The sequence below is a fragment of the Ranitomeya imitator genome, chromosome 4 (assembly GCF_032444005.1).
Source record: "Ranitomeya imitator isolate aRanImi1 chromosome 4, aRanImi1.pri, whole genome shotgun sequence".
Classification (NCBI taxonomy): domain Eukaryota; kingdom Metazoa; phylum Chordata; class Amphibia; order Anura; family Dendrobatidae; genus Ranitomeya; species Ranitomeya imitator.
Window position 1 is genome coordinate 24,671,108 of NC_091285.1, and position 25,698 is coordinate 24,696,805.

A 25,698-nucleotide genomic window follows, 5' to 3' on the forward strand; every position below is an offset into this window, starting at 1 on the left:
GGAGTCGTGCCGCAAGATCGGCAACATCCTACTGAGGCGCGTAGCCGGTGGCTGGAACGCCGAGGAAGTAACTGACTCCAAGCATTACTACAAACAGTGGCAGGACAGTTGATTATAGGTTGGCTGTCTACATCACCTAAGCAGACATAGGGGGCAAACGTGGAGACGCCCCGTCTCTGGGGTCCCAGAATAGCTCCAAGCCTACCCTGTTATGATGTGGTGATTCAGAAACACAATGGACCTGGTGGGTAAGAGCACACAAGTGACCTGATAGTTACTAATAACATAGGACAAGCACTGAGACGTGGGAACTCTGCTGACCTCAATCCCTAATCCTATCACACCACACTAGAGGTAGCCGTGGAGCGCTCCTGACCAGACCTAGGCGCCTCGGGCACAGCCTAAGAAACTAGCTAGCCCTGAAGATAGAAAAATAAGCCTACCTTGCCTCAGAGAAATTCCCCAAAGGAAAAGGCAGCCCCCCACATATAATGACTGTGAGTAAAGATGAAAACACAAACACAGAGATGAAATAGGTTTTAGCAAAGTGAGGCCCGACTTACTGAATAGACCGAGGATAGGAAAGATAGCTTTGCAGTCAGCACAAAAACCTACAAACAACCACGCAGAGGGCGCAAAAAGACCCTCCGTACCGACTAACGGCACGGAGGTGCTCCCTCTGCGTCCCAGAGCTTCCAGCAAGCAAGAAAAACCAATAAAGCAAGCTGGACAGAAAAAATAGCAAACAAAAGTAACACAAGCAGAACTTAGCTTATGCAGGGCAGACAGGCCACAAGAACGATCCAGGAGAGAGCAAGACCAATACTGGAACATTGACTGGAGGCCAGGAACAAAGAACTAGGTGGAGTTAAATAGAGCAGCACCTAACGACTTAACCTCGTCACCTGAGGAAGGAAACTCAGAAGCCGCAGCTCCACTCACATCCACTAGAGGAAGCTCATAGACAGAACCAGCCGCAGTACCACTCATGACCACAGGAGGGAGCTTGACCACAGAATTCACAACAGTACCCCCCCCCCTTGAGGAGGGGTCACCGAACCCTCACCAGAGCCCCCAGGCCGACCAGGATGAGCCAAATGAAAGGCACGAACCAGATCGGCAGCATGAACATCAGAGGCAAAGACCCAGGAATTATCTTCCTGACCATAACCCTTCCACTTAACCAGGTACTGGAGTTTCCGTCTCGAAATACGAGAATCCAAAATCTTTTCCACAATATACTCCAACTCCCCCTCAACCAAAACCGGGGCAGGGGGATCAACGGATGGAACCACCAGTGCCACGTATCTCCGCAACAATGACCTATGGAATACATTATGGATGGAAAAAGAAGCTGGAAGGGTCAAACGAAAAGACACAGGATTAAGAACCTCAGAAATCCTATACGGACCAATGAAACGAGGCTTAAACTTAGGAGAGGAAACTTTCATAGGAATATAACGAGACGACAACCAAACCAAATCCCCAACACGAAGTCGGGGACCCACACAGCGTCTGCGGTTAGCGAAACGTTGAGCCTTCTCCTGGGACAATGTCAAATTGTCCACTACATGAGTCCAAATCTGCTGCAACCTATCCATCACAGTATCCACACCAGGACAGTCTGAAAACTCAACCTGCCCTGAAGAGAAACGAGGATGGAAACCAGAATTGCAGGAAAACGGCGAAACCATTGTAGCCGAGCTGGCCAGATTATTAAGTGCGAACTCAGCCAAAGGCAAAAAGGACACCCAATCATCCTGATCAGCAGAAACAAAACATCTCAGATATGTTTCCAAGGTCTGATTGGTTCGTTCAGTTTGACCATTTGTCTGAGGATGGAAAGCCGAGGAAAAAGACAAATCAATGCCCATCCTAGCACAAAAGGCTCGCCAAAACCTCGAAACAAACTGGGAACCTGTCAGAAACGATGTTCTCCGGAATGCCATGTAAACGAACCACATGCTGGAAAAACAATGGCACCAAATCAGAGGAGGAAGGCAATTTAGACAAGGGTACCAAATGGACCATCTTAGAGAAGCGATCACAAACCACCCAAATGACCGACATTTTTTGAGAGACGGGGAGATCCGAAATAAAATCCATGGAGATATGTGTCCAGGGCCTCTTCGGGACCGGCAAGGGTAAAAGCAACCCACTGGCACGAGAACAGCAGGGCTTAGCCCGAGCACAAATCCCACAGGACTGCACAAACGAACGCACATCCCGCGACAGAGACGGCCACCAAAAGGATCTAGCCACCAAATCTCTGGTACCAAAGATTCCAGGATGACCAGCCAACACTGAACAATGAACCTCAGAGATAACTCTACTCATCCATTTATCAGGGACAAACAGTTTCTCTGCTGGGCAACGGTCAGGTCTATTAGCCTGAAACTTTTGCAGCACCCACCGCAAATCAGGGGAGATGGCAGACAAAATTACCCCCTCTCTGAGAATACCCGCCGGCTCAAGCAAACCCGGAGAGTCGGGCACAAAACTCCTAGACAGGGCATCCGCCTTCACATTTTTAGAGCCCGGAAGGTACGAAACCACAAAGTCAAAACGGGAGAAAAACAGCGACCAACGAGCCTGTCTAGGGTTCAACCGTTTGGCAGACTCGAGATAAGTCAAGTTCTTGTGATCAGTCAAGACCACCACGCGATGCTTAGCTCCTTCAAGCCAATGACGCCACTCCTCGAATGCTCACTTCATGGCCAGCAACTCTCGATTGCCAACATCATAATTACGCTCAGCAGGCGAAAACTTCCTGGAAAAGAAGGCACATGGTTTCATCACCGAGCCATCAGAACTTCTTTGCGACAAAACAGCCCCTGCTCCAATCTCAGAAGCATCAACCTCGACCTGGAACGGGAGCGAAACATCTGGTTGGCACAACAACGGGGCAGAAGAAAAATGACGCTTCAACTCCTGAAAAGCTTCCACAGCAGCAGAAGACCAATTGATCACATCAGCACCCTTCTTGGTTAAATCAGTCAACGGTTTGGCAATACTAGAAAAATTATTGATGAAGCGACGATAAAAATTAGCAAAGCCCAGGAACTTTTGCAGACTCTTCAGAGATGTCGGCTGAGTCCAATCATAAATGGCCTGGACTTTAACAGGGTCCATCTCGATAGTAGAAGGGGAAAAAATGAAACCCAAAAATGAAACCTTCTGAACACCAAAGAGACACTTTGACCCCTTCACAAACAAAGAATTAGCACGCAGGACCTGGAACACCATTCTAACCTGCTTCACGTGAGACTCCCAATCAGCCGAGAAGATCAAAATATCATCCAAGTATACAATCAGGAATTTATCCAGGTACTCTCGGAAGATGTCATGCATAAAGGACTGAAATACTGATGGAGCATTGGAAAGCCCGAATGGCATAACCAGGTATTCAAAATGGCTCTCGGGCGTATTAAATGCTGTTTTCCATTCATCGCCCTGTTTAATACGCACAAGATTATACGCACCACGAAGATCTATCTTGGTGAACCAACTAGCCCCCTTAATCCGAGCAAACAAATCAGACAGCAGCGGCAAGGGGTACTGAAATTTGACTGTGATTTTATTTAGAAGGCGGTAATCAATACAAGGTCTCAACGAACCATCCTTCTTGGCCACAAAAAAGAACCCTGCTCCCAATGGCGACGACGACGGGCGAATATGACCCTTCTCCAAGGATTCCTTTACGTAACTCTGCATAGCGGCGTGCTCAGGCACAGACAAATTAAACAGTCGACCTTTAGGAAACTTACTACCAGGAATCAAATCGATAGCACAATCGCAATCCCTACGCGGAGGTAGGGCACTGGACTTGGGCTCATCAAATACATCCCGGTAATCCGACAAGAACTCTGGAACCTCAGAAGGGGTGGATGATGAAATAGACAAAAATGGAACATCACCATGTACCCCCTGACAACCCCAGCTGGACACAGACATAGACTTCCAATCCAATACTGGATTATGGACTTGTAGCCATGGCAACCCCAACACGACCACATCATGCAGATTCTGCAACACCAGAAAGCGAATATCCTCCTGATGCGCAGGAGCCATGCACATGGTCAGTTGGGTCCAATACTGAGGCTTATTCTTGGCCAAAGGCGTAGCATCAATTCCTCTCAATGGAATAGGATACTGCAAGGGCTCCAAGAAAAACCCACAGCGCCTAGCAAACTCCAAGTCCATCAAATTTAGGGCAGCGCCTGAATCCACAAATGCCACGACAGAATAGGATGACAAAGAGCAGATCAAAGTAACGGACAAAAGAAATTTCGACTGTACCGTACCAATGGTGGCAGACCTAGCGAACCGCTTAGTGCGCTTAGGACAATCGGAAATAGCATGAGTGGAATCACCACAGTAAAAACACAGCCCATTCCGACGTCTGTGTTCTTGCCGTTCAGCTCTGGTCAAAGTCCTATCACATTGCATAGGTTCAGGTTTATACTCAGATAATACCGCCAAATGGTGCACAGTTTTACGCTCACGTAAGCGTCGATCGATCTGAATGGCCAAAGACATAGACTCATTCAGACCAGCAGGCATAGGAAATCCCACCATGACATCCTTAAGGGCTTCCGAGAGACCCTTTCTGAAAATTGCTGCCAGCGCACATTCATTCCATTGAGTGAGTACAGACCACTTCCTAAACTTCTGACAATATATCTCTACCTCATCCTGACCCTGACACAGAGCCAGCAAATTTTTGTCTGCCTGATCCACTGAATTAGGTTCATCATAAAGCAATCCGAGCGCCAGAAAAAACGCATCAATATTACATAATGCAGGATCTCCTGGCGCAAGGGAAAATGCCCAGTCTTGAGGGTCGCCATGTAATAAAGAAATAATGATCTTAACTTGTTGTACTGGGTCACCAGAGGAGCGGGGTTTCAAAGCCAGAAACAGTTTGCAATTATTTTTGAAATTCAGAAACTTAGCTCTATCTCCATAAAATAACTCAGGAATAGGATTCCTAGGTTCTAACATAGATTTCTGAACCATAATGTCTTGAATTTTTTGTACTCTTGCAGTGAGATTATCCACACAAGAAGACAGACCTTTAATGTCCATCACTACACCTGTGTCCTGAACCACCCAAATGTCTAGGGGAAAAGAAAGACAAAACACAGTGCAGAGAAAAAAAAATGGTCTCAGAACTCCTCTTTTCCCTCTATTGAGAAGCATTAGTACTTTGGGCCTCCAGTACTGTTATGATCTGGTGATTCAGAAACACAATGGACCTGGTGGTTAAGAGCACACAAGTGACCTGATAGTTACTAATAACATAGGACAAGCTCTGAGACGTGGGAACTCTGCTGACCGCAATCCCTAATCCTATCACACCACACTAGAGGTAGCCGTGGAGCGCTCCTGACCAGACCTAGGCGCCTCGGGCACAGCCTGAGAAACTAGCTAGCCCTGAAGATAGAAAAATAGGCCTACCTTGCCTCAGAGAAATTCCCCAAAGGAAAAGGCAGCCCCCCACATATAATGACTGTGAGTAAAGATGAAAACACAAACACAGAGATGAAATAGGTTTTAGCAAAGTGAGGCCCGACTTACTGAATAGACCAAGGATAGGAAAGATAGCTTTGCGGTCAGCACAAAAACCTACAAACAACCACGCAGAGGGCGCAAAAAGACCCTCCGTACCGACTAACGGCACGGAGGTGCTCCCTCTGCGTCCCAGAGCTTCCAGCAAGCAAGAAAAACCAATAAAGCAAGCTGGACAGAAAAAATAGCAAACAAAAGTAACACAAGCAGAACTTAGCTTATGCAGGGCAGACAGGCCACAAGAACGATCCAGGAGAGAGCAAGACCAATACTGGAACATTGACTGGAGGCCAGGAACAAAGAACTAGGTGGAGTTAAATAGAGCAGCACCTAACGACTTAACCTCGTCACCTGAGGAAGGAAACTCAAAAGCCGCAGCTCCACTCACATCCACCAGAGGAAGCTCATAGACAGAACCAGCCGCAGTACCACTCATGACCACAGGAGGGAGCTTGACCACAGAATTCACAACACTACCCGTCATACGGGTGCGTCCTAGCCAGATAAACTTGGGGGATGGAGAAGAGAAAGAACTGATACGAGAGTTGTGAGGACTATCCCGTGGTGCTCAGCAGGGAAGGACTACAACACACAGGCGCTAGTGGGTAGGCAATGATTTCCACCTGCAAAGGGAACTCTGGATGTGCCTTCGACCGGCCAGTCTTAGACAGCCCTGTTAGCAGTGCACTGGATTGCGGATCCTGAAGTCTTCAGTAAAAGGTGAAGAGACTGCAACCCTGTGTCCTCGTTATTAACCGCACCTCGCATCATCACCACCTACACTACTGGGAAGCCCTGGGGAAGCACTTCACCTGTGGGAAGGTATACCATCTAGCTGCCATAACACCACCCCAGTGGACCCCAAGCAGCGTCGGTCACCCTGACCGAATACCACAAGTGGCGTCACGAAACCTTGACAAACTTGCATCACCTTTCATTGGACGCCCCTTAGCAGGGTCATGGACCGGGTCCAGCCACCGTGACAACCCTAGAACCGAGACAGAGAGGACCGGTACCGAGTAACCCGCGGCCCTGTGTCTGGGGGCGCTCCATAACCCTTGATGCAGAATGGACACTAACAATCACAAGTGATAAGTGAAATAAAAGCAACTGTAAAAAAAGAGAACCTGAAACCGACAATACACGGCATAACTTGATCGGTAAATAATCCATCCATTCTGTGCAGTCAACGGGAAGATGCAGAACACATAAACTCGGGGCCAAACGTGTGAAAATATTGATATTTCAGTAGAGAGGAGGAAGGAACAGACGAAGACTGTGAAATGTGATGACATCTTGGTTGTGATATTGCTGCGACATTTATTTACAACAGAGGAGATAAAAATACACTGCTGAGAAAATAAGAGGAACCACCTGCGCGTCACCCTACAAACCCCAAGTGATCGGAACTTCAGGGATTTCAATCTGTGCAGCTTGGAGGCACAAGGGACTTTGATTCAGTTGGTGTAAATGAAAGTGACAACAGGAGCCATGGAGAGGAACAGCAAGATACCCTCCAAAAGGTTTAGAGGTGGTAGCCATAGACAGTTCCTCTTTCCTTTTCCTTCCTGACTGATTCTTCTCTAATTTAGCTTTTTGTTAGTGTTCTTGTCATTACTGGTAGGTCAAGGCAGTACGTGAGGCCCATTGATGGTGAACAGGTAGTCCAGCTCCTCCAGGATGGCACATCCATGTGTGCTGTCGAATGTAAGGTTTGCTGTGCTTTGGAGCACAGTATCAAGATTATGGAACAGACACCAGCACACTAGCCATTACATGAGAAGCACTGGGAAGGTCTGGGAAGGACTGTAGAAGGACATCAAGCCACCAACAGGACAGGTATCTGCGCCTTTGTTTAAGAAAAAACAGCATGAGCACTGCCAGAGCCTTACTGCCAGAGGACTGGTGTGCATATGTCTGACCAAACTGTGAATCAGACTTCATGAGGGAGGCATGAGAGCCCAACGTTATGTAGTGGGACCTGGGAATAGTGCAACCCAATTGGCATTCACCAGTGTACACCAGAATTGGCAAGTCCTTCATTGGCACCTCGTTCTCTTTACTGCTGAGAGCAGGTTCCCATTGAAGACATGGAGTCTGGAGATGCCGTGGAGAAAGTCAGTGCTGTCTGTAACATCATCCATCATGACCAGTGTGGAGATTGGTGAGGGATGGTATGGAGAGGCATATTTTTGCAGGGTTGCACAAATCTCCATGTGATAGCCAACGTTATCATGACTGATGTTAGATACTAAGATGAATCCCTCAGGGAAATTGCCAGACCTTACACAGGTGAAATGAGCTTTGAAGTTTCTCCTGGTGCAGGACAATATCCCGCCTATTCTGGCCAGAGTATGTCAGAAGTTCTTGGATGATGGACACTTTGATAACATTGACTAGCCCTCACATTCCAGAGACCTGAAGCCAAGTAAGAACCTCTATAAGTTCTTCAGTCCTTTACCAAGACGTTATGGATTGAAGGGATTTTCCCATGAATGATGTACATGTGATCATGGCTGCAAGTCCAGCTGGGTAGTCTTAAAAATCAGTTATGATTTTTGCTTTATTTCATATTCTACTATTGGTCAACTTTTCGATAAATCCCAGCCCACCCCTAAGATGATAGAGGGACCGTTGATCTGAGAAGACCTGCCATGATTTTGGAAAACTGACAAAGAATCCGGTTAGACCAAGACTTGACTTAAGTAAATTGAATGTATTTGAAAATAAGAGAAGCTTGGAAAAAAATGGAAAATCCTTTAATATCCATCCTACAAAAGGGGTTGGAGATACCAGTATGGTAGACAAGGGACTTATTACAGAATTTGCCTTGAGCTTAAGAGCTTCAAGTTACTATAATGGGCTTTGGGAAACCATGCTCTATGCGCCAAGTCTCTCCTTTACCATACCCCAGTGGTCTGCCACTGATAGCTCTCCACTCCCTTCACCTCTGATATGCCATGAGAATCGGAGACTGTCCGGACGTCCTGGGAACCAGTTGATGACTACTGGTATAAACAAGTGGAATAGTAAAAAAAATATATAATAATTGGATTATATTTTGGTTACTCTCGGCTTCATGCCCCCTGTTCTTCTCCTCCCCTACGAAATAAATCACGCAATAGATTTTACCACATATCTTTTATTACATGGTAGAATTTCACTTTTCCATATCTTGCGTTAACTTCATGCTCTATAGAGAGAGAGATACATAATTATTCATATGGACTTTAAAAAAAAATTCTAAGAACAAGTATAAAAACTCTGCACTGTTTTTTTTTTAACAGACTAATGGGAGTCTTATGCTCAGTCGGAAAAATGGTAGTAAGTATTGGCCAGAGGATTACAAATCCCCACAGCGCCCCTACAGGTCATAACTGACAACATACAGTGCTAGGGAATTGGAACTTATGTGATTTACTAATAAACTAAAGTAGTTTAAATTCCTGTTCAGTACAGGGGGCGGAGTCACTCAGTCACATGATCATTCATAGGACCGCCCACTTGACTCATAAGCCCACAGTGAGCAGAGACAAATCTGTATATCACAAGTTCTACTAAATATTGCCCCACAAAACTATATATCAATCTGCTCAGCTCCTCCTGATCTGTAACATGGTGCTAGGAGATAGGACTTCATAGTAAACCTGAGAGACGTACTGCGATGAATGTGATACCTGTTGAAGATTATTCCTGGTCGGGGGTCTTAATCTTCATCATCGGGACATTCTTCAACTGGAAGAGTATACAAGGTACTGATGACGTCACAATGCGAAATGTAACCATTACATAAAGGGGAAGCAGGAAACAGAAACCTTCCCAGTGGAGTTTACTGATGACGTACATGTACGTCAAAAGTTGTGACCCTGCCTTTGATAATTCTTTCCCCACACATGATGGCAGATTTAATCAGCCATCATGTGCCTCTTATAACCACAGGTTAAATCTCTGTGTCAATCTCTGACAGAGACATTTAACACATGCTGTCAATGCGCGCCATTCCACTATCCCATAGCGCTCCCGTGACGTGATCGTAGCGCATTGATGGGTTGCTGTGACAGTCGAGGGGTCTGCTGATAACCCCCATGCCTGTCATTATCATCCTCCCGCAAAAACCAGCCATGTGGCCAACGTTCTTAAATCGTGATTTTCATTATACATAGCAGTGATCAAGCACTGCTGTACATAGAACAGGCAATCAGATGTTCGCAGCATCAAGTCCCCAAAGGGGACTATTAAATATAGTAAAAATATGAAAGAAATACAAAAAAAATGCAAAAATTCAAATCACCCCTATTAAAAATAAAACTTTTTAAAAAATATATAAAATACACATATTTGGTATCGCTGCATTCGTAAAAGTCTGATCTATCAAAATATAAAATAATTTATTCCGATCGGTAAACGGCGTAATGAGAAAAAAAATCAAAACTCCAGAATTTTGTTTTTATGGCTGCCACAATATTGCAATAAAGGCTGATAAGAGGCGATCAAAACATCGTATCTACCCCAAAATGGTATCAGTTAAAACATCAGCTCAGGATGGAAAAAAAAATCCCTCACTCAGCCCCAGATCACGAAAAATGAAAACTTTCTAACTTCCTAATATTTTTTCGCCACCAAAATTAAAAAAGCAAATCTATGCATAATTGGCATCTGCGTACTCGTACTGACCTGGAGAATCTGATTTCCTGGTCAGTTTTACCATATAGTGAATATGGTACATAAAAAAAAAAAACAATTACGGAATTGCACTTTTTTTCCAGTTTCATCAAACCTGAATTTTTTTCCCCGCTTTTCAGTGCATCACATGATAAAATGAATCATTTTATTCAAAAGTACAACTCATCCCACAAAAAATACAAGCCCTCATAAAGCTACGTGGATGGAAAAATTAAACAAATTATGGATTTTGGAAAAAGGTACATGTGCACTTGCCAAGCACCATCACCAACAAATAAGCGTACTATAGGAAAGGCCGGAATAGTGCCAAGCCCTACGTTCACTATGTGTTCCCTACCTGCCTGCGGAGGTTGGCACCCTATTTTCCTGCGCCTTGGCGCCCCCGCTCCACGCCGGCTATCCCTACTAATCCCTATAACACCCTAATAGGTTAGGGGGAGAGACATATCACACATACAATGATATATGTAAATAGCTTGAAGGGACAAAAATATGTCAGTATGGCTAACTAGCTATATCTAGGGTTCTAGACTCGCTTGGTAATCTGTGTCCCTTTACTCACATATATACCAACTGTTATAGGGACAATATTAAATCGTGGTGGGAGGTCCAATCATTGGAAAATTACATCAGAACTAAAATTGTACCCAAAGGGTTGAGACTTAGTATTGTACCAGCACGTAGGGCCAGAACACCTGAACTGCTACAAAAGTGGAAGAATGAGTTGGTGGAGAGTTCAATAAGGTTTATGCAAATTCTATTACAAGAAGAGAAGAACACATTCGATAGAACTAGCAAGAGACTTACTGAACTAATAGACAATATCATTAAACATAAAAGTGACCCAGACTTCAGTAGGAGAGAATCAACACTCCAGACTAACATTGAGAAATTTCAAGCTGATATTAAGGATAGAAAGCACAAACAGTTTAGTCGTGATAGCTGGGATTTTAAAGAAAATAGAGTATTCGGATTTCTATTAGAGGAACAATTAACCCGAACAGGGGACGTCTCAAGCTGTTCTTCATCTGAGGCCGAAGTTTCGGATAGTGAGCGAGGGGATCACAATAGGAGCGGAGGTAGGAATTTCATTAACCCAGCGTTCAAACCGCGTAGGGAAAAATGGGGGAGATCAGGAAAGAAGAGATATACATATGCAAGAGGTGGAAACAATTATCACACTTTTTCCGGTCACAATGCTACAGCAGGGAACCCAACAGGCCCACCTCCATCCTCCTCCTTGTCCTCCTCTTCCTCCTCTTTTTTAGAGAGAGGAACAATGCCATATTATCTAAGGGAGCGGTTGGGGGCTCCCCTTTAAATAGAAATAAGGAGAATAGGATATTAAACCTCTCATCCTATCATCTTTCTGATACTGAAGTGGCAGTTCTTGAAAGAGGCCTTGGGTTTGTACCAACTAATAAGTTTAATGAGTTTGATTGGATTAAGGATATGAACCTTTTTGCCCGAAAATTGAAGTGGAAAAAGTTTTTTAAAAATCATGATCAAGCCGAATGTCTCAACTTGGGTATTGATTTATCTGAGCTCTCAGATGTAAGGATTCTTACCAACATGTTGGAGGAGAGCTCTAGACCGATGGGAGCTGGACCATTTACAGATTTGAAACCAAATAGCATTAGAATGCCCCCTGTATCCACAAATACCAGTATTGATATATTTATGCAATTGGTATCGACTGATCTTAAACAATTGAGCATGAAGAAAAGAAAGAGTCCATCTAACTTAACTCCTGATGAAAGAAGGGCTTTGGATTCGTTATCAGAAAAGGCAGAATTGGTGTTCAAACCATCTGATAAAGGTGGGAACCTTGTGATATTAGATCGTGAGAAATATAGGGAGATGTGTCTCAGGATTCTGAGAGATGGAACCACCTATGGACCGCTACGAGATGACCCCACTGTGGCCTTTAATCTCGAACTGGGTTGCATTTTGGATGAGGCGCATGAAAGGGGGCTTATCTCCGATGGTGAGAGGAGATTCATGAGGCAGAAGACACCTGTAATACCTGTGTTTTACGCCCTTCCGAAGGTGCATAAGGGCCTGGTACCTTTGAAGGGCCGGCCAATTGTTTCGGGAAATGATTCCATCACACAGAATTGTGGGACATATATTGACAAGGTTTTGAGAGACTTCGTGACAACCTTACCATCTTATATACGAGACACATCTGACCTGTTGCAAAAAATTGAGGGGATTTCTGTGGGAGAGAACACCTTGCTGGCATCAATAGATGTCGAAGCCCTGTACAGCAGTATCCCACATGAGGCTGGTCTAAAAGCTGTTGATTTCTTTTTAAGATCTAGAGGGATCCAATTTAACGAACACAATCGATTTATTAACCGCCTCCTACTTTTCATCTTGACTCACAATTATTTTTTGTTTGAGGGGAGGTTCTACCACCAGCTCAGGGGCACTGCTATGGGGAGCCCATGTGCCCCCACATATGCAAATTTGCTCCTGGGCTGGTGGGAGGATACGGTTGTGTTCGGGGAAGAAAAGCTGGCACTATGGGGCTCCCAGATATTATTCTGGGGGCGCTTCATAGATGACGTCCTAATTTTGTGGACGGGGGATGTTGCCTCTTTCCATGCTTTCGTTCGGGATCTCAATATAAATGACATAGGTCTTACATTTACATCTGAAATTGATAAAGACAAAATCAACTTTTTGGACATTACAATAAGTAAGGATAATGAGGGTCATCTTGCAACCACGATATATAGGAAGCCCACTTCGACTAATAATCTATTGAACTGGAGCAGTCATCACCCCTATGGCCTTAAAAAAGGAATTCCAAAAGGACAATACATGAGGGTGAGGAGAAATTGTTCCTCGGATTCTTCCTTCTATGCTGAGTCACGGGAACTAAGGGATAGATTCCTGATGAAAGGATACCCAAAAAACATTCTCCAGAATACATTCAAACAGATAGAGAAGATCCCTAGATCTAATCTACTACGGCCAAGGGATAGGGACGATTCAGAGGCCCTGGTGAGGCTCATTGGGAGTTTTGATGACTGCTCTCAGGAGGTTAGGAGGATCATCAGTAGATATTGGGGTATACTACGTGCAGACACGGACATTAAGGAGTACCTATCTGAGACACCCATGATTACTTATAGAAGAGGGAGATCCCTAAAGGACCAACTAGTGCATAGCACCTTCACTCCCCCCCTAACTACGGGTACATGGCTTGAAAGGAGACAATTAGGTACTTTTCGCTGTGGCGGGTGCTCTTTTTGTGGCTATGTGGCTACAGGCAATCATTTTTCAAGTGCCAGTACGGGACGGATTTTTGAAACTAGACATTTTGCAAATTGCAAAACTAGCGGAGTTATCTATCTCTTCAGTTGCACTTGCCCAGTTAATTATGTCGGAAAAACGAGAAGGGAATTCCGTAGGAGAATAGGTGATCATGTGGGGGATATAAAACATGCGAGGGATACCCCAATCTCTCGACATGTACGGTCTGTACATCAGGGGGATTTAAAATCTTTTTCGTTCTGTGCCGTTGAGGTGGTCACTCCCTCTATTCGAGGAGGTGATTGGGATCGTAGAATCTTACAAAAAGAACTCAAGTGGATCCATAGATTGGACACGGTATCTCCGGCAGGACTAAACGAACAAATGAACTTTGGCTGTTATCTATGACTCTCTATGCATAAAGGTTGAGAGATAAGTGGTTAGGGAAAACCTGTCGTATCGACCCTAATGGGTCAGATATAATAACTATTGGTCCATATTGTGGACAAAGGATTTTGTTGTCACCTATCATATCGTGATGGTTATATATATATGAGAAAGTGCATTATATAGAAACGGGTCTCAGAAATATCGGTGAAGGGTTAGTGGTTTATTTTATCAATAAAAATAAATTTACAGATTGCTGTTAGGCGAACCTTTAATATATACAGCATATTCATGCTTGGCTTAAGAAATAATGAAAAACGCCTAATTTATTCTTGTAGTTATTGTTACCTTTTGAAAATTAGTTGGATAAAGTGTTGCCTGTGAATATAGGATACTAATGATTTCGTGATTTCATGTATACCATTATAGGATCTGAGCACCAGCATCACTGCAGCAGGGTGTAGATGTGTAGATGCATATAGCATTTGGCTATAAGGGACGGCCTGTAAAAAATGGATATAGGCGGAGCTATGGTCTATCCGACGTATGTGACGCATTGTGTTGTTGCGCAGGAGCGTTGTGGTATTGTTGCGCGTGGGCACTGTGTTGAAGGACATGGGTGCGTTTGATGTCTTTGATGTGGATTGATGGATCCGTGTCTGGTTCGTTGGGGCGCATGTGCTACTGGGAAGAGGCCGGCGCTTGCGTGGTTTCATCGGCCTCTTCTGAGCGGTGGCGCATTTTGATTGCGCTTGAGCGTCCCCATTCTGTAGGCGTCGCAGTGATGGCGCCGTGGGTGAACATGGCGCTGTTGTGCCTGCGCAGCTGATAAAAAGACGGCGCCTGCGTGGTGCGGTCTGCCCGTGTTGGCAGTGGCGCATTGGTGTGACGCGGGTGCGTCCCTTTTCTGTGGGCGTCACAGTAGTAGCGCCGTAAGTAAATGGAACTCTGTTGCGCATGCGCAGCTGAGAAAAAGACGGCGCCTGCGCAGTGCAGTCGGCCCGTTTTGGCGACAGCGCATTGGTATGACGCGGGTGCGTCGCTATTAGATGACGTCATAGGTGCGTGGACTTAGTAAGGCCGGAAAGGAATATGGCGTCCCAAACACCCAGGTGAGATGAGTGCAGTGATGATTTAGGGCCCATATAATGCACAGCATTTAGCACTTGTCTGTAAGCGCTACAAGGATAGGGTATCGGCCCGGTGGTGCAGCCATTTACATCTGACATACTGAATTTGGATATGAGCTAAGTAACCCTTTACTATCAGAATATACTCCTGATGAACCTCTTAGAATTAGAAGGGGAGAAACGCGTTGAGTTTAAAGGGATACTCTGTATAAAGAGAGTCTGAAGGAATTTTCTGCATAACGGTATTATGAGATTTGAACTTTTGGTCTGCATCTGGATTTAAAATATTAATGATGCCACTAATGAATGCGGTACACTATGGCTGTCTAGGCACGTATTGGTTATCTAATGCTACAGTGTGGTAATGAGATATCAGAAGGTGGCATGGTGTATGTCTGACACTACAACACATACATTTCCCCAGTGCAAATTACACGCTGTAATAGACCAAAAGTATATGTGTGTTTAGCCCTAGATTTTTAGTTCCTATCTGCGGTTACAATATTTACGCTGGCTAAGAAAAAATTTTGAGTGCCTATCTGCCGTTACAATATTTACGCTGGCTAAAAATGGTATATATGTGAGTAAAGGGACACAGATTACCAAGCGAGTCTAGAACCCTAGATATAGCTAGTTAGCCATACTGACATATTTTTGTCCCTTCAAGCTATTTACATATATCATTGTATGTGTGATATGTCTCTCCCCCTAACCTATTAGGGTGTTATAGGGATTAGTAGGGATAGCCGGCGTGGAGCGGGGGCGCCAAGGCGCAGGAAAATAGGGTGCCAACCTCCGCAGGCAGGTAGGGAACACATAGTGAACGTAGGGCTTGGCACTATTCCGGCCTTTCCTATAGTACGCTTATTTGTTGGTGATGGTGCTTGGCAAGTGCACATGTATGTTTTTAATATATTAAATAAAAGCTATTTTTTATGGTTATTTTTAAATTTTCTTTTGGGTATTTTTCTGTGAGTTGAGTTTCAAGCTACCCTAAGCATTTATAGTATATACTGTGAGAGATTTTGGAAAAAGGGTAGAAAAAAAATGAAAACTAAAAAACGGAAAATTATCAGTGTGTGAAGGGATTAAAGAACCAGAGTACTCTGGACAAAGCTGACAACACGGACCTATACCCAGGTCAGGGCTGGAGAGGACGAAGTATGACATTGGGAGAATACCAATGATGATAAATGATGATGATACCAATGATGATAAATGACTTACGCATGCTGAACATGTCCTCCTCTGCAGTCACGGGACGATGATCTGTAGTTGCAGTAGTTACTGACTGAGATCCCCTGTGAGCTAAAAAAAACCATTTTTTATAAAACAAGTATTAAAAATGTCACAAATATTTTTCGAGACACTAAAATATTAATAATAGCAATGTCAACAGGCAATTAGTAGATATATGATAATGCTTCATTACATTTAAAGCAATCTATAGAGAGTGCACAAGTGACGTTTCGCAGACCTTCTTCATGAGTTAAACTATTTATTCTTGTGGTATTGCTTTGCTCTCTTTTTGGGTTTTGTATTATCTTTCATATACATGTTACATGTACATATTTCTAAAAGTGGTGGTCCAGGATCTCACTTTATTGCCAAGTTAGGCCTCTCAGCGTAGCACGGGCAAGATGCGGTCTGGTGTTTTGTTGAAAAACATTGAAGAAATGGTCATAGCATTGGTTCCATGACTAAATCACTTTCCCTCATCAAGGACTCTTCATAGCGTTGCCCACCATGGTCTACAGACCAGTCTCTTTCTATCTTTGCATCCAAGACAAACGTTTTCATCGTTAAAGAGGACATACCTCCATTGCACCCTACATTGTCGTCTTGCTCTACCATGGTGGGGTTTGAGGTCACTGGAACACCTGTGGCTTGACATCTTGCTCGTAGCCCAATGTCATGCAGATGCCTTCTGAAGGTTTGTGTAGACGTTACATCATGTCATAGGCTTCATATGTGACATCAAAATTAATTTGTAGTACAGAATGAATCACTATGCACCATTCTTCACCATGTGTGCAACTCTACGAACAGGGAATGTTGCACTGGTCTTACCACCAGGATTATGGTGGGGTAGCATACTGGGTTATAGTGATTTGGTTTCCAACCAGTGGGACAGCCAGTTCTCCAAAGTGTCCTGGTGTAATACCTCACAGTTGGAGATCACATTAATGTTATTCATACGTGGATCAATTGTTAAGTGTCATCTTGATCTCATGATGTAAAAACGTGAGCAGATGAAGAAGACTGTTTAATACCAATTCTAAATGAACCCCAAAATGTATTGGGCGATTAATGGATCAAACACCTGTTGTCAATTTAGTCATTAAGCTCCTTGTTAGAGAACATCAAGTTGTGCAAAAAGTACTGAAACATTGAATAGTTGGACATGTGCCTCCAAAAGTTTAGAGAAGGTCACATTAACTTCACCTGAAAAGGTTAGAGGGCATTTTAGGTTCATCCCAAAATTTCGCTCGAGAACTAAATATCTCTAACTTTTTGTGAGTAGTGTAAATTGTAGGTGTTCTAATTCCATGGACCTTTCTCTTCTCTTAGGAGACCTCCATCTAACCTTGTCCTCATCTAAATATGCACCCAGTTTTATAGGTGCAGATGTGAAATATCTCACCTTCTCGTATCGTCACTTTTACTTCTGTCTTCTGATCATTACGTATTCCAGTGATCTGCACACGGCAGCAGTAGGTTCCTTCATCTTTTTTAGTGACCCCGGTGATGGTCAGGGACAAGTCTCCAAGATTAAAGTACCTTGACAGCTGATATCGGTCAGATTTCCTCCAGGTCACTCTTTGGCCATCAGTCTTGATAATCTCATCTTTACACCTAAAATGTGGACATCTGCCTCGTCCCCAGCACATTTTGGTTGTCTTGCCGCTATATGTGCAGGGTAATACAGCATTGCCATTCAGTGATACAGTCACCTGTGCCACTGGAGCCACCGGACCTGCAATTCGAGAAGACAATATAAAAAATGTATACATACAATGAATGACAAATTAGGAACAATTTACCCAGACTGATCTCTGAAAAATCCAGGAATCTCCACGCGGAAGCAATATGATCCTTCCTTTTCTATAGTGACCTTGATAATGGCCAAGGACATAGCTCCCTGCTTATTTATGATGATCAATAAGTGGTGTAAAAAATAGCACATGGGCACAGGGACATGTAGGTGTTCCTCCATTGCAGACTGTAGAGAGTGTGACATTAGCGAACACAGGACAGAGGCTTAGAGTGAGTGCTGAAAGCCCTGCAGCTCAGTGTGTGAGGAAAGGAAACAGTCCTGGAACCCTATCTGTCAGAAAACCAGGAAATGTCCGCAGCCACCTGGTCTACCACAGAGGAGGTTCCTGCTATCCATTCCTTGTGTTTCCAGGTATCTGAACGCTGCAGAACCAAGCTACATACCAGTGTGACCAGAGAGTTGCTTCTTCAAGGGATGTTCTCCTGCTGGGACTTATAGAAATCTATTAGAGAACTGTTGCTGAGGGGATATTACTGAGACATCTGGTTCAACTACTAAGAATTTGTGGCACCCCAGGAGTTCAGGTACCACAGTGGTATTGTCTTCCTCTCTGAGAGGGTGATGCCATGCCTGGAAACGAGGAGGATCCCTTTGACAGCTAACCTTTACATGCAACATGTTCTGACTCCAGGCCAGAAGGGGGAGCTCTGAACCTGGTTTCAGGGGAGCTTCCCTAGATAAATATACATTCTGGTCTGGAAGAGGAGTTAGTTAGTCTGTAGCAGACAAGGAACAGTGAAGGAGCACAGGAGTGGTCAGGAGCTAGAGGAGAGCTGGGAGTGAGCTCCCTCTAGGCTAGAGTGCAGGAAACGGGAACTGGGAGCCCGAGGCTGTGTGGAATTACAAGTCCCACGGCAGAACCAGAGGGCAGGAAATTGGAAGCGACTTGCCCACATTGCACCCTGAGGTACAGCAACAACCAGAGCCCGGAGTCACCGTGGATAGAGACCCCAAGGAACGGCTCAAGTTGCCTACCATGCAGGAACTGTCCCAGAACAGAAAGTAAAAGAGAACCTTGTCAGGAAGCCCCAGGCAGCAAGGGACTATTATTCAGCGCATAGTGGAAGGCTCACAATCTGCCCTGGCAAAGGGGATTCTACTCATTTTCAGGCTGCCTGGACTCCACTGTCACCTGTTACTGGTACCCTGGACTGTGGCTTACTACAGCCAGTAAACCAGGTAAAGAGACTGCAACCCTGTGTCCTCTGTTTATTCTGGCACCACACAACCCCTGTTGAGTATACTGGGAGCCCTGGGTACCCAGCTTCACCTGTGGGAAGTGTCACCATCTTTGCTGCAGTACCATCACCCCCAGAGGATCCCTTTTAGCAGCGTCAGTCACCCCTGACCGAGTACAACAGGTGGCGTCACGAACTTTTACCACTTTACAAATCTCTTTAAAGACTATCCCTTTTACTTGGGTGCCCAGGGCCACGGACCGGGTCGTCGCCACCGTGACCTCCCCTTTAATAACGACCGGACCCGGTACCGAGTACCCTTAGGCCCTGGCAGGCATTCCAAATTTCATGAGTGGGATTCTGCCAGGACTATGATATTAGAGTGCACTAACAGTTCCTATAAGCACCAACATCAACAGCAACTAGGCCCTATCATTGGACTTCATTGATGACATTGCTGCAGCCACCTCAGATTATCTCTGGCACTTGTAGTGTGAGCGTCATCATCATCAACTGTGGGCCAGAAGTATAAGAGACTTGGAAAAAGTGTAAGCAGGGGTGTAACTATAACAGGTGCAGGGGTTGCAATCGCACCCGGGCCCTGGAGCCTAGGGGGCCCTAAAAGTCCCTTTGGCCTGTAGAAAAAGACTATTGCTATTAAAGATTTTAAATATTTTGGGGCCCCGTTGGAGCTTTGGCATCAGGGCCCATGTTTCAAGTTACGCCACTGAGTATAAGCATCTAATGTCTGTACCGTCAGACTGTGTATCACCCCAGAGAGTGTTCCATGCTGTCCGTGGCCAGGCCTGGTGTAATGCCCATCCCTAGGGTTAGAGTCTAAGCCCGTGGCCCTTATGTTGTACTTCATGATTAGGTGTTCCATGTTACTTTTCCTGCATTTTACACCATTTATCCCCCATAAAATCCCGGTCTGATGCCTCTCATTCAGCCAAGCCAGATCTCCACTTTGCACTGATGAGGGGCCGTACCCCGAAACACAGTGTCTGCAAATTGAGATTCTGGTTTGGCTTTTATCCTAAGTCATGTGACAAGGCTCGCTAAAGGGTCGACATTGACTGTTAGGATTGCTACTTCCAATAGGTGGCACCAGAGTTCTAGTCCTCTTCCTCTCTGAAGAGACAATTCGCATCCCCCATACAACAAATCTGTACTTTTTTATAATTTGTGAGTGTGCATGGAGTGTGAACAGGGGTTTCCTGAGTCAACGCCTTGGCTGGAGAGGAAGACTCTGCAGGCGGGGACTAGACACAAGCCCCACGCAGGGGCCATTTACTGTCAGTTTCTGGCCCTACTCCTGACCTAGATATATGCAATGCAGCTGCGACTCCTTCGTCCATAGGGCCCCTGTGCAGCTGAACAGGGTGCATAGGTGATATGTCCACCCCTCATATGGACCTCTTCCAATTTTGTCTAGTAAGATAGTAGGGTATATTGGTAGGTGCATGTCGTGGCTACAAGTTGTCTGCAGGACATTGCTTTAGAGATCTGTTCTTCTGACATCTTTATATGTTCTGCTACTGTTCTCAATTCTTCACATGTTAACTGAAGAAGCAGTTCACTGATCTTGTCCATTTGTATTTCCACATCCATTGATGCTAGTGAGTTTTCTGTAGGGCTGCTCCCCTTTAACTGGTGTAGCAGAGTTGAGTTGCTGTGCTGCTATAGGGCTGGTCCCCTTTAACTGGTGTAGCAGAGTTGAGTTGAGGTGCTGTGCTGCTGTATTTTCCAGTCACTTTGCCTCTTTTCCCTCTACATGCTAATTCCCGCTCAGAATTACCCTTACGGGCCACCAATGTTACATGTACGCCGCTAGGTTCAGATAAGGGCGGGACAGGTGTCATGAATTCTTTGGAACTCTGGGGGAACCTTTACTCAGGGCGACCAAGTACTGAAACTTCCTCAGGCACAAGAAGGATCCACTTGCTCACACAGATACAATTGATTGAGTCCTCATGAACAGATCAACAGTGTGGTTTATTGTCACAGCATATTCAGTACAATTCAAGTCTCTTAAGCACAGACTTCATAAACAGGACAGCTGCTTCTTAGAGGCACATTGACTAACAGTCTCTTTAGATAGCATAGATCAAGACTCTTTACAAAAGCACAGGAGTATACAGCATTCCTTCCAGCACAGTGTAATGGAGGAAGGGGGAGGATTTGCAGAGAGAGATTATCCCTGTACACAACTTCTTTCAGTCCTTATCTTTCTGCTCCTGTTAGGTTTCCTCAACTAGCAGTATAGGGGTAGCCCAACTCCACTCAGTACCTGAATCCAGTATCCCTATCCTTCACTTGCCTGAACTTCTGTGAAAGAGATCACAGAAACACACCACTCATTCCTTTGGCTGCTGCCAGAATGGTAAACAAGTTTCCCACAATCCCCCTGGGGCTCTGCTAACCACTCCCTGTCTCCTGTGACTGTATTAACAACTCTAGTTGCTGGATGCTTTTGAAGCAACAACAGTTAGCACTATTTCTGCATGTCACAGTTCCCATCACCAGATCACACATATAGCTAGGAGCGTTTGTTTTGATCAAGTTCAACTCTTTTGGCCGAGCCTTACTCTGCTCTAACCTTTTAATCAATTGTTAAAATATCCAATACAATTTGGGTATATTTTTATTCATTTTTCAATGTTTAAAATTACCAATAATATCACAATAATACCACATACAAGGGACAAATACCACCGCACCATGACCAGACAACATATATTATCAACACAGTGACCAAATAATAGCACATACAAGGAATAAATACGGCCACACCATGACCAGATCACATATTACCACTACAGGGACCGAATAATACCACATACAAAGAGTAAATACCAGCGGACCATGCCCAGACGACATAACCACCACATAATGACCTATAATACTACATACAAGGAAAAAATACTGCCACACCATGGCCGGACCACATATTACCACCACATAGTGACCGAATACTACAATACTAAACATTAATAAAAAAAACACAATACTAATATCACCACAAGTGCCCGTATACACAGGAGATCTGTACTTAGTATACAGTGTCCGTGTACAGATAATACAGTGATCACTGGTGACATTATACACAGGAGCTTTGTATATAGTGTACAGGTAATACAGTGATCACCAGTGACATACACAGCAAATCTGTATATAGTGATCACCAGTGACATTATACACAGGAGCTCTGTAAATAGTGTATACTGTACAGGTACCAGTGTACTGGTATACTGTAATGTCACCAGTGACATTATGCACAGGAGGTCTGTATATAGTGTACAGGTGATACAGTGATCACCGGTGACATTGTACACAGGAGCTCTGTATATAATGTCAGTGTACTGGCAATACAGTGATTACCAGTGACATTATACACAGGAGCTCTGTATATAGTGTCAGTGTACAGGTAATACAGTGATCACTGGTGACATTACACACAGGAGCTGTGTATATAGTGTATAGGTAATACAGCGATCACCAGTGAAAGTATACACAGGAGCTCTGTATATAATGTCAGTGTACAGGCAATGCAGTGATCACCAGTGACATTATACATAGGAGCTCTGTATATAATGTCAGTGTACAGGTAATACAGTAATCACCAGTGACATTAAAGACAGGAGCTCTATATATAATGTCAGTGTCTGAGGCGAGTTTCCAGGGCTCCAGAGCGGAAATGGAAAAGATCCTACTCCAACGAGCACTTTACCGCATTCAAACAGTTCTTCACTACTTTCAAGACCACACTCGCCACAGCAAAACAAACCTATTTCTCATCTCTCATATCCTCCCTGTCTCACAACCCTAAACAGTTATTCAACACCTTCAACTCTCTCCTCCATCCCCCAGCACCTCCTCCCTCCCCACTCATCTCAGCTGAAGACTTTGCCTCATTTTTCAAGCAGAAGATTGAGAGCATCAGACAGTTTTAGTCGACAACCCCCAGAACCCTTCCTCCCAACTACCCAGCCCTCCACGTCGAAAACCAACTTCCCCACCATTATAGAAGATCGACTCTCCACTCTACTCTCAAGATCGCATCTCACCACCTGTGCACTTGATCCCATCCCACTTCATCCCAAACCTCGTCACAGTCTTCATCCCAACTCTAACCCATCTCTTCAACCTATCACTAACAACTGGTGTTTTCTCCTCAAGCTTTAAACATGCCTCAATCACACCTATTCTCAAAAAGCCCTCTCTTGACCCATCCTCTGTATCTAGTTATTGCCCTATATCACTTCTCCCCTAAGCCTCAAAACTACAGGAACAACACGTCCATCTTGAACTGTCCTCCCATCTATCTTCCTGCTCCCTCTTCGACCGCTTACAATCAGGCTTCCGGTCACACCACTCCACTGAAACTGCCCTTACTAAGGTCACCAATGACCTATTAACTGCCAAGAGCAAATGACACTACTCACTCCTTCTCCTCCTGGACCTGTCCTCTGCCTTTGACACAGACGACCATTCCCTATTACTACAGACGCTCACATACCTTGGCATCACAGACTTGACCCTATCCTGTAAATGGCTGCCCACTCTCCCCAGTCCCACAAGCTCGCTGTCTCGGGGTAATCCTTGACACTGGTCTCTCCTTCAAACCGCATATCCAAGCCCTTTCCACTTCCTGCCGCCTTCAACTCAAAAATATTTCACGGATCCATACATTCCTAAACCAAGAATCTGCAAAAACACTAGTCCATGCCCTCATCATCTCCCGCCTCGACTACTGTAACCTCCTGCTCTGTGGCCTCCCCTCTAATACTCTCGCACCCCTCCAATCTATTCTAAACTCAGCTGCCCGACTAATCCACCTGTCCCCCCGCTATTCCCCGGCCTCTCCCCTCTGTCAATCCCTTCACTGGCTCCCCATTACCCAGATACTCCAGTACAAAAGCCTAACCATGACGTACAAAGCCATCCACAACCTGTCTCCTCCATACATCTGTGACCTCGTCTCCCGATACTTTCCTGCACGCAACCTCCAATCCTCACAAGATCTCCTTCTCTACTCCCCTCTTATCTCCTCTTCCCACAATCGCATACAAGATTTCTCTCGCGCATCACCCCTACTCTGGAACTCTCTACCACAACATATCAGACTCTCACCTACCATCGAAACCTTGAAAAAGAACCTGAAGACCTGCCTCTTCCAACAAGCCTACAACCTGCAGTAACCACCGATCGACCAAACCACTGCACGACCAGCTCTATCCTCACCTTCTGTATCCTCACCCATCCCTTGTAGATTGTGAGCCCTCGAGGGCAGGGTCTTCTCTCCTCCTGTACAAGTTGTGACTTGTATTGTTCAAGATTATTGTACCTGTTTTTATTATGCATACCCCTCCTCACATGTAAAGCGCCATGGAATAAATGGCGCTATAATAATAAATAATAATAATAATAGTGTACAGGTAATACAGCGATAACCAGTGACATTATACACAGGAGCTCTGTATATAGTGTCAGTATACAGGTAATACAGTGATCACTGGTGACATTGTACACAGGAGCTCTGTATATAGTGTCAGGATACAGGTAATATAGTTCCCACCAGTGACATTATACACAGGAGCTCTATATACAGTGTCAGTGTACAGGTAATACAGTGATCACTGGTGACATTGTACACAGGAGCTCTGTATATAGTGTAAGGAAATAACACAGTTATCTAGAGCACCGCTTGCAGAGCACATTACTTAATTTTTTGCCAACTTCTACATTACACCAGATGAAGAAAAGAAGGTGACATAGTGTCGCTCTGCATAGTAACATGCCCTCCCATTGAAACCAGTATCCTCAAAAAATAAAATACACGACTGCAATAATATCCCTTAATTAGCCCCTATGGTAATAATCTCCCCCATCCAGACCCCCTTGTGTCTCATTCCTGGCTCCATCCATTAGTTCTCCCATCCTGCCCTCATTAATATCCATTGTCTCCATGTGAAGTCCTATCCTGCCCCATATAATCTCCCCATCCTGCCCCATCTGTCTCCATCCTGCCCCATCTGTCCCATGATCCTGCCCCATCTATCCCATTGTCCTACCCCATCTGTCTCCATCGTATCCATCTTGCCCATGATCCTGCACATTTCTGCATCCTGCACATATCTCCATCCTGCCCCATGATCCTTCCTGCACCATGTGTCTCCATCCTACCCCATGATCCTGCCTCATCTGTCTCCATCCTGCTCCATGATCCTGCCCCATCTGTCTCCATCCTGACCCATGTTCCTGCCTCATCTGTGTCCATCCTGTCCCAACTGTCTCCTTCCTGCTCCATGATCCTGCCCCATCTGTCTCCATCCTGCTCCATCTGACTCCTTCCTGCCCCATGTTCTTGCCCCATCTGTCTCCATCCTGTCCCATCTGTCTCCATCCTGCTCCATCTGTCTCTACC

At 44.9% G+C, this 25,698-nt stretch overlaps 1 protein-coding gene across 3 annotated transcripts in view; it reads right to left on the reverse strand.

The window, feature by feature from the left end:
• Window positions 1-8,696: 8,696 nt before the first annotated feature.
• Window positions 8,697-25,698, reverse strand: part of LOC138675297 (E3 ubiquitin-protein ligase TRIM39-like) — a 36,389-nt gene continuing 19,387 nt past the window's right edge. Inside the window, exons 2-5 of one of the 3 annotated variants that reach the window (XR_011320661.1) lie at window positions 17,680-18,012; window positions 16,263-16,343; window positions 9,249-9,306; window positions 8,697-8,764 (exon numbers count right to left, since the gene is read on the reverse strand). The gene's annotated coding sequence lies outside the window, so the exon portion shown is untranslated. Of the gene's footprint in view, window positions 8,765-9,231; window positions 9,307-16,262; window positions 16,344-17,679; window positions 18,013-25,698 lie in introns of all 3 variants that reach the window. The other 2 variants (XR_011320662.1, XR_011320663.1) reach the window with 2 other exon arrangements.